Source organism: Ambystoma mexicanum, chromosome 11 (assembly GCF_040938575.1).
Source record: "Ambystoma mexicanum isolate Mex_15411 chromosome 11, UKY_AmexF1_1, whole genome shotgun sequence".
Taxonomy (NCBI): Eukaryota; Metazoa; Chordata; class Amphibia; order Caudata; family Ambystomatidae; genus Ambystoma; species Ambystoma mexicanum.
The window spans coordinates 506,643,148-506,652,265 of record NC_090934.1 but is presented as its reverse complement, the minus strand read 5'-3'; positions in this window follow the sequence as shown (position 1 = coordinate 506,652,265).

The following is a 9,118-nucleotide window of genomic DNA, read 5'->3' as shown; positions in this document are numbered from 1 at the left end:
TAGGAAGAGCAGCAGGAGTGAATGAATAATAGGTTAGTACCACAGAGTGCAGCGACAACACAGTATTTTACAAGCTAGCGGTACTCACAGGTGCAGCAGGGAGGAAGGCAAAAGCAAAGCATCAAAGAAGCAAGTGTGGTCAATGGCCAGTCTTCTCCCTTCACTGTACCACCCTTAACTAGGATGCCCCAGCCTGATGCCCCCAGGCAGTTCAGAAGTGATAACATACTCTCTCTTCATTTAGGCACAAACCTACAGCTTTTTCCTAGCACTCAGCCCTGCATCCCACTGCTAATATTATTATTGGCCAGGCCCCTAGTTAATACTGGTGGCAATGAGCCTTCAACCTTCATTATGCGTCTTCACTTTGCTTGGGGCTTTGGGGCTCAAAACCAAATTTGTTAATGCTTCATTAGATGCCAATACTGAGGCATATGTGCTTAAGCTTAGAATATGATGAAAGTCCCCGCTTTGCTTATGTGAAGCTGTGTCTTTACTATTATGTGCATACCTGGACAGGATGATTTGACTTGCGTAAGACAGCAGGACCCACATACAGAAGACCACACTTGCTATCTCATGGCAGAATCTGGGAATGTGTGTTTGTGTTTAGCATATCATGTCTACTCCTGACGTGTGAGGATGGTACTGGTATATGATTGAAGCATCTGGGCGTATGTGTCTGTAATGGAATATAAAGGCAGTGCCCCCGACATACCTTAGTTTTGGTAATTCTATCAGTGGCATATAATGACGGTACTTAGGGAATATAAAATCAGTATTCCTAGTTAAAATGTGGTTGGCAACTTAACTAAAAAACATGAAACATATTTTGGTTTCCTCGTTGACAAAATGTCCTTAAATATCAAAATGCAGACTTCAAAGGGTGTAAACATGCACTCATGTGGCCGCTTCCTTTATTGATATGGTCACAGGCCCTCCCTCAAAGCAGCATGAATAGTGGTCGAGTGACATAAAATTCACTATGTTCCAGTTGCCTCAGCAACATGCAATGCCTCATGCAGACATCAAGCATTCAAACGTGTATGTTTCCCACTATATGAATTGTTTTAATGGAATTCGCAACGAGTCCTTTGTTGTAATGAATAATTGTAATGAATAATTCCTCCCACTCTCTGTTTTCCGGGGCCTCCTCATCATAATGAATAAATAAATAAAAAGAGAACAGGATATATGCCCTAATAATTGAACATGTTCCTACTTAATTACTGCCTGACATTATTTTGAAGGCAGAATGTGTCTGACAGACGCAGTGGTTTCCTGTTTCATGGAGTAATTAATAGTGCTGTTTGTTTCCCTCTACATTTTTTGTTCCTTCGCCACTCATAATTTGTTAAGTAAATTAGCTCCTGAAAGGCATCTGGGCATAGCAGATAGCAATATAATAAAGCTTTAAGGATGTAATGGTTCAAAAATAGACGTGGAAAGGAAAGATGGCACGCCATTCCGTGTCGTTGCCATGGAAATGACTTAAGAACCCTCAATATTTAACTATTTTTACGGGCTTGCAGATTTTGATGAGGATACCGAAGTAGATGGGCTAGGAGCAGACTTTCTCCATAGGGACTAAAGCAACTTCACAAAGGCAAGCAAGTCATTGTTTCCCGGTCCCTTTTCTGAGGTTTATCTCTACCCGTCCTTTCTTGGATGCAGTGCACTTTTTATTTTGAGTGTGGTAAATCACACAATATAATCTTATAAACTTGGGACTGGATTTAGTATATTCGATTGATGCAAAACCTGGTGCAAAACTAGAAACGTTTTTGGTTTTCTGCAGCTCATTTGTTCCTGCAGTGTTTATATTCCAAGGAAATGTTCAGCCTCTTCGCTAAACCGAAATGCTCTTGCAAGAATATTCCACATGTGCATTCTGCCTGGGAGCTTACCACACAAAAGGGAGAATCACTGCTTCCCTGCAACATGATCGAGAAAAGTGCACCTTTGTTGGGTCACAAATGGATTGCTAAGTGGATAGACAACTGTTTGCGCTTCATTAAGGGAGTTAAGTATAGGTGCTTTCCTCCAACATGGTGAAGTCACAGATTGCACCCCTGCTGTGAGTAACTGATCATCTGTCCCTTTTGAGATTGCTATTGGTGTATACCCAGGCAATTTAAGCGCTGCTGTTCAAAACAATTAGTGTTCCCCTAGGAGTGATTCCATACCGAAAAGAGTTTGAGTCTCTTTCTGAAGTCCAGAAGGTTCTTAGACTCTCTAGGCTCATGGAGGAGTTAATTCCAAAGCTTGATGACATGATATGATATGATAGTTTATTTATATAGCACCTATACACAATGTGTTTCAAAGCGCTTCAAGGCAAGGGAGGGAACAAGGGAAAAAACAATGACATTCTTACATGCCATGAACAGTAAGGATGTGAAATTAACTATCGTACTCGGCCTGATGACATTTCAGATAGTTCAAGAGCTAAAACATAGATAAGGAAGGGAGGGGGAGAGTGGGAAGGAAATGGAAACAGACAGGCAACTACCGTACTAGGCCTGACGACATTTCTGGTAGAGCCGGAAAAAGAACAAGAGGTTAGGGTGAGGGGTGCAGAAAGGTAGGGGAGGAACAAAACAAGCGACTATCATATTAGGCCTGACGATATTTCAGATAGTGCTGGACGGGGGTTGTGGAGGAAAAAACCAGTAAGGGGAGGGAGGAGGAGATAGACGAGGTTGCTATCATAGTAGGTCCAAGGACAATTCTGATAGAGTAAGTGCATAGAAGAAAGTTAGGGGAGGAGATAGGAAAAGGGAGAAGGGAAAGGAGGAGAGAACAGAGAGTTAGCAGTCAGAAGAGTGGAGAAGCAAGAGGGGAGAGTGAATACAATTGCAGAGGTCAGTAGTAACACACAATGTTGCAAGCCAGGATTCAAGATGAAGATGGGAACAGCATGATTCAGAGCCACCATGAGTACAAGATGCAAAAGAAGTTCAGCATGAGAGTTGAGAAAGGGTGACACACCATGAATGAATGAAGTCCATAAAAGTCAAATCCAGCATTGTCTACAAAACGGTGATGGTGAAACCAGAATGTATCAGGACAGACATCCTTTTTCCTCCTCCAAATAGCGTTTTTAATTCTTTCATTTTTGGTTTGTAATTATCACGTGAATCGCTCGAATCGAGCAAAAATAAAATGGCGACTTTTCATTTCTGAAGAGATTCTCTGCTGCAAACACCAAGTCTGATACCAAGCTATTAAGGATCAGGGGTCACTGTAGAATATTTAAAAACATGCTATACGGATTTTTCGCCAGGTCAGTCAAGGACATTAAGTTAAATCTTTGTTTCCAAATCTCTCAAGCGGTTTTTGTGCTGTGGCTGTTCAAAAACTGCACATTTTATCTATTGGAAAACAAGTGGGAGTATGCTGAAAACTAAATGTGTATGTTTTCATAATACTTTTCCTATTTTTATTAATTGTTCCCACAATTTCCAATTTTTGGGGGGCCTTGCCTGTGACAAGCCATTTGTTTGGAAAATGTTATCCAAATCCATCCAGCAAGTCAAATGTTATTAGGCTCTCTCAGCCTCTCTGCTGTAAACCATGAAGACTCATGTATAGTTTTTAAGGAGCAGGGGCACCTCCTTCTCTGGTGGATATTTTAAAAACTATATCCTAACACGAGGAGGTTGAGGGAAAAGATGAGTCACCAGCAAACCCTCACATTAAGGGCAAAACCCTTATCAAGCAACAACAGTGCTGGTGTCTCCAAATTTATACCACTATTTCAACAGGGTGTAACTGAACCAACTGTCGACCTCAAGTTAACAAACCAACCACAAACTTATGGGCAACATCTGAAAGAGAGTCCCAAAAAAATATTTTTGTATATTTTCTTAAAATGATTTTTATTTCAAACTCATTTGCATTCTATTGGTTTGATACAATAACACAGTTAATTCACCTCTCATGGATTTAATCAATAGAGGAAAAAAATCAGGTGAACATTTTTTTAGACAGAACAATAAAGAACAACCACGCTGTGTAGGGCCAAGACAGTGTGATTACATAGCTAAGACCCATACACATAAGATTCTAAACAAATCAAAATCTATCAAAAAAACAAATTTAATTCTTCATTAAAATACCCATCCACTCGTGACATTCATACCACTCATACCAATTCAAGAGACATTATTCATTCATTCATACATCAATTGAATTTCAACATTGTATAAACACCAGCCCAACATGTTTCTTTCCTATTACGGGTTTACGCCATGGAAATTCTTCAGGAGCAATATCAAAGTGGGAAAAAATATAATCGACACAGAAATTCATAAAATGTTCTGAGAGAAAGGTATTCAGACGGACAATATCAATCTGTCAATCTCACTGGATACCCAAAGTCTGGTTACACAGGATTCCTCATACAGAAGCATCAACAGGTGGTTCCCCGTCCTGATTGAATACTGCACAGTTAATCCATCTAGGGAATGTTAGCTATTGATGTCCAGCAGCAGTAACCTGCTCGTATCCACGATTCGGGGTCCTCACTGGTGTGTCAAGCATCCAGTGGGTAACATATCACGGCTCCCACAAGCAAGGTAGACTTCACAAATAAGTTGCTGTGTTTCTCCACGTAGCAGTGTCCCTTTAAATGGTGTGCATCCACAACAATTGGATTAGCCGACGATCAATCTTGCATGCCCTACGTCAAATAGCAAGGTCTCCATCGGTTGGCTCCGTGTTGGACTTGAGTCGGGTTTCGCATCCTATACCGTTCCGCTAGCGAGTTACATTCATCCATCCTCCAAAAAGGATATTTTAAAAACAACTGGATGCATTTTCCCAAAACCAGTGAAGAAAAGTAAGTCAATCAATACATTGTGCCCAAGTTGTTTCTTATTTGGTCCAAATCTGCCCCACGGTTTTGCTCTAAAATTGTTCAAAAGCAGCAATTTTTCTCTATGGGAAGATGAATGGGAGTAGGATGAAAGCAAACTCTGCTTTCTTTTTTTCTTAATAACCTTTTCACATTTTAATGCAACTTTATCCTTCCTGCACTGTACCATCAACTTGCTACCAGTCTCTTTGCTTCCTGACTTTTGCCATAAGCATTTCTTTGACTGTGCTGCCCACTCTGCATTAGTCTCCTACGTGCCTAACTCAGCCTGTAACCTGCCATTGCTAGTGAGCCAGCGACATCTAACTTGTTGTGCTACTACTGAGGCCTGCAATATCTAATTATGTGTGTTTGTGCTGCTTGACAATTGTCTGCTCTGTTTACTTGTTAGGCTTTTTCCTATTTCTTGACAAATCTAATCTGGGTGTCATGAAAACTATTGGTTGTATTTAAATGTTTTGCCTTTTACCTTTATTTTGAAAGAGACATCTTGGTGTTCTGTGTTTAAATGTTATGCCTTTTACCTCTATTTCAAATCTTGGTGTTCTGTGTTTAAATGCTATGCCTTTTACCATTATTTTAGAAAGCCACTTCTGTGTGCTTTTTGAAATGGCTGCGTTGTACTTCTATTCTGAATGTCAGATCTGTCTGTTTGAATCTGCTGGATGTACCTTCATATTTGCTCTCTCCCTTGCTTGGATATTCATATATGTGTGTGTGCCTTAAATGACCAGTCGCATTCTAGGTCCTACCCGACCTGGACACTTGTTTTATTGTTTTTTTTATTTTGTCTTTGGTTGTCTTGATGCTAGACTGCCTGTTGTGTTCCTCATGCACTGTTGAGTACCTCTGTCTGTTCCTGCCCCCCTGCCTCCATGGTGCTCTCTATCTACTCCAACTGCCATTCTATCACCTACCTTACTGCTCTCTCAAAGCTTGGAGGAAAATGTTTAAGAAAGAACTCCTTGTCTCCAATACAGGCCTGACCATTGCTGAAACCTACGACAATGATTCCTCCAGGCAGACTATCACTGTCATCCTCTTTGTCAACCCCTCCCATGGACCTATGGACTCCCCATATGATCACAATCCTCTCCCCTTTCTCTTCTTCACCCATTAATTGTGGCATGAGATGGGAAGTAATCTTGGCAGGCTTCTCATCCTCTAGGTGCATCATTAATATCTATCAGAATGGCACTGTCATGGCCCAGGGCTCTCAGTTTAACCTCCACCCTCTTGAAGGGCATCTTTCGGCCCTCATCAAGTTCCTTCCTTTTCTCCTTTTGCCACCCCTCTTGCCCCTTCACCACCACCAATGGGGGTACCATATCCCTGTAACCCTCCTCAGAAAACCTTCAAAGGGGCAAACAGTTTAACCTAGCCACTCTTAATGCTTGTTCTGCCATTAAACACCCTTCCGACATGTTTCCTTCTTGAAGTCTTCTCGAAGACTTTGACCTTGACGTTCTCGCCCTCTCTGAGATGTGGTGCAATGCCAGCTCTGTCACTGCTCTCGACATTCTTCTTCCTGAGGGCTACAAGATCATCTCCAAGTACAGGCCTTACCGGCCTGGAGGCGGAGTGGCTCTGAACCTTCCTGAACGGATCCCTGCTATCATCATACCCATTCAACCGTATTCCTCCTTCTAATGCCTTGTCATCAGTCTTCGTGTTTCTCCTACCCTCTTGCTTACTCTTGCCACCATCTACAGGCCCACTGGCCTGGTCTCCCTCTTACTTTCTGAATGGGCCAACCTCACCTCCTCTCTCCTTACCTCTACCGCCAAGCTTCTCCTCAGAGACTTTAACATTCATCTTCTGATGCGGCCACTGTACTCTTCCGTGACCTCTGTGACTCTTATTTCCTCAACATTCTTCCCTCTGGTGCAACCCACTCAGCCAGACACACCTAGGACACACTCATCTCATCAGACATCCCTATATCTAGCTCTCTCACCACACCTCTCTCCTAGTCTGACCATGCTCTCCTCTCGTCTAACCTGGAGCTCTTGTTCTCCTGGATAGGCCTCTACCAGCATTACCAGTCTCCATCCCTGTCATTTCACTGATGAAGCCAATGTCAGTTGCAGCATGTGCCATCATTGTCAGCCTTTTTTTCAATCCTGCCATTGACTCTCCCACCAACACAGCCCTCGCTAACCTTCACTTCTCCATCTCCAACACCCTTTACATCCTTTCCTCTGTCATGAAGATCCATATGAAGCCCACCTCCAAGTGCAACAGTTGGTATGATTCCGACCAAGCTTCTTGGAAAAGCAAGTGCAGAGTTGCTGAGTGAAAGTGGCAGGCTCCAAACACTTCTACTGACAAACTGGCCTGTCGCCTGCTCCAAAGGCAATACCGTCAATTCATCAGCACCAAGAAGAGGGCCCATACCCAAACTCACATTACTGGGTCCACCAACAATACGGCTGAACGTTTCAAAATCTTTAAGGAACTTGCCAATCCTACTGCAGTTTCCACCTCTCCTCTTCCATCCCAGGCCCATTGTAGTGCACTGGCCTCCCATTTCACAACCAAAACCCAGGACATTCTGTCCACACTCTCCTTAGCCCCTTCACTAGTCACCCTCCTGCTCCGAGTCCTCCCCTGGACCCCCTGACTCCCTCCCCCATACTCTACTTCTTCTCCCCCATAGCACCGGATGAGGTCTCTAAAGTTGTGCACTCTATGAAAGTCTCCTACAGGCAGGTGAAACAGGTGCTCCCCTGCTCCTCCAGAACTATCAAGGACAACCTTTCCGCTCTCAAGCCTGCCTTGGCCGATTTTGGTAAACATTAATTTGCTACTGGCTCCTTCCCACTTTCCCTCAAGCACTCCTTTGTGCACCATCTCCTAAAAAAGACTTCAGCCGACCCCTCATGCCCAGCTAACCACTGTCCTGGAAAAACTCTAGGAGAGTTTGTCATCTCGCAACGAACCCACCGCATTGAATCTGTTGGCTGTCTCCATGAACACCAGTCTGGCTTCAGAGCATCTAGAGGCATGTAAACTGCTTGCCTGAACAACCGTTAAGACCTGCTCGCAAACCTTAAGTCAAAATCTCCTCCTGTTCTCATCCTCCTTGATTTGTCTCATGACACCCTCATAAAAGGGCTCCATGATACATTTGGCATCACAGACCTGGCACTGCACTGGTTGACCCCCTTCCTATCTAATCACCCCTCCCAGGTGCAACTGGTCTCTTTCCTCTCCTACATCTCACTCTCTACCAGTGGCGTCCCTCAGGGCTCTATCCTATCACAGTGGCTCTTTAACATATACCTTGCCCCTCTGGCGCACCTCATTTCTGCTTTCTCTCCTCATTTCCAGTGAAATGCTGTTGGCACTCATCTCTCCTTCAAGCATCCCACCACTACCTCCTCTACATCCTCTCTCATTTTTAACCATCTGATTGACATTGAGCCATGGTGCACAGCTAATGATCTCTGTCTTAATGCCAGAAAGACTGAGATCCTTCCCATCGGGACCCCTACTCCATTTTTTTTGCCTCCCACTCTCTAGCTGCCCTCCTTGGGACCCACCGTCACCATCTTGTGAGGATAAAAACCTTGGTGTCATCTTTGACTCATCTCTCTCCTTCTCCTCTCACATTACAGACCTTGCCAAGAAGGCTCACTTTCAACTTCATCTCCTCAGAGACATTCTCCCCTTCCTCACTTTCCCCCATAAACTCAACATCTCTGAAGCTCTGGCTCTCTCTAGACTGGACTACTGCCCCCTTCAACTAATCCAGAATGGGACTGGGAGACTTATTCTTGGCCTCAAGCCCAGGGACTGCATCTCTCCACCCCTAAATTCTCTCCAATGGCTCCCGTTGGCAGCAAGGATCAAATTCAAGACCCTCTGCATCAACCTCAAGGCTTTCTGGGGCCCGAGACCCCACTAAATCCAGCTCTCTCTCCCTAAATACATCCCTGCTAAAGCCCTTCGGTCCTCTAGCTCCAACTCTCTGCAGTTCAGAGGTTTTTCCAGGCAGAGAGTACAGGGTTGATCTCTCTCTTTGGGAGGTGCCATCCTATGAAATGGTCTCCTAGCCCCTCTCAAAACTTGAGACAGACTTATTAAGTTCTGGAAGCTTCTCAAGAACCTTCTCTTCTCTACTTCCTTCCCTCTTGCCCTCCCTTGCTAAGGCCCCCCTCTGCTGCTACGACTGGTGGCCTGGTCCCTTATGAGTCGTAAAGGCCACCAGGCCCCCCTTGACCAGTCTATACCAGT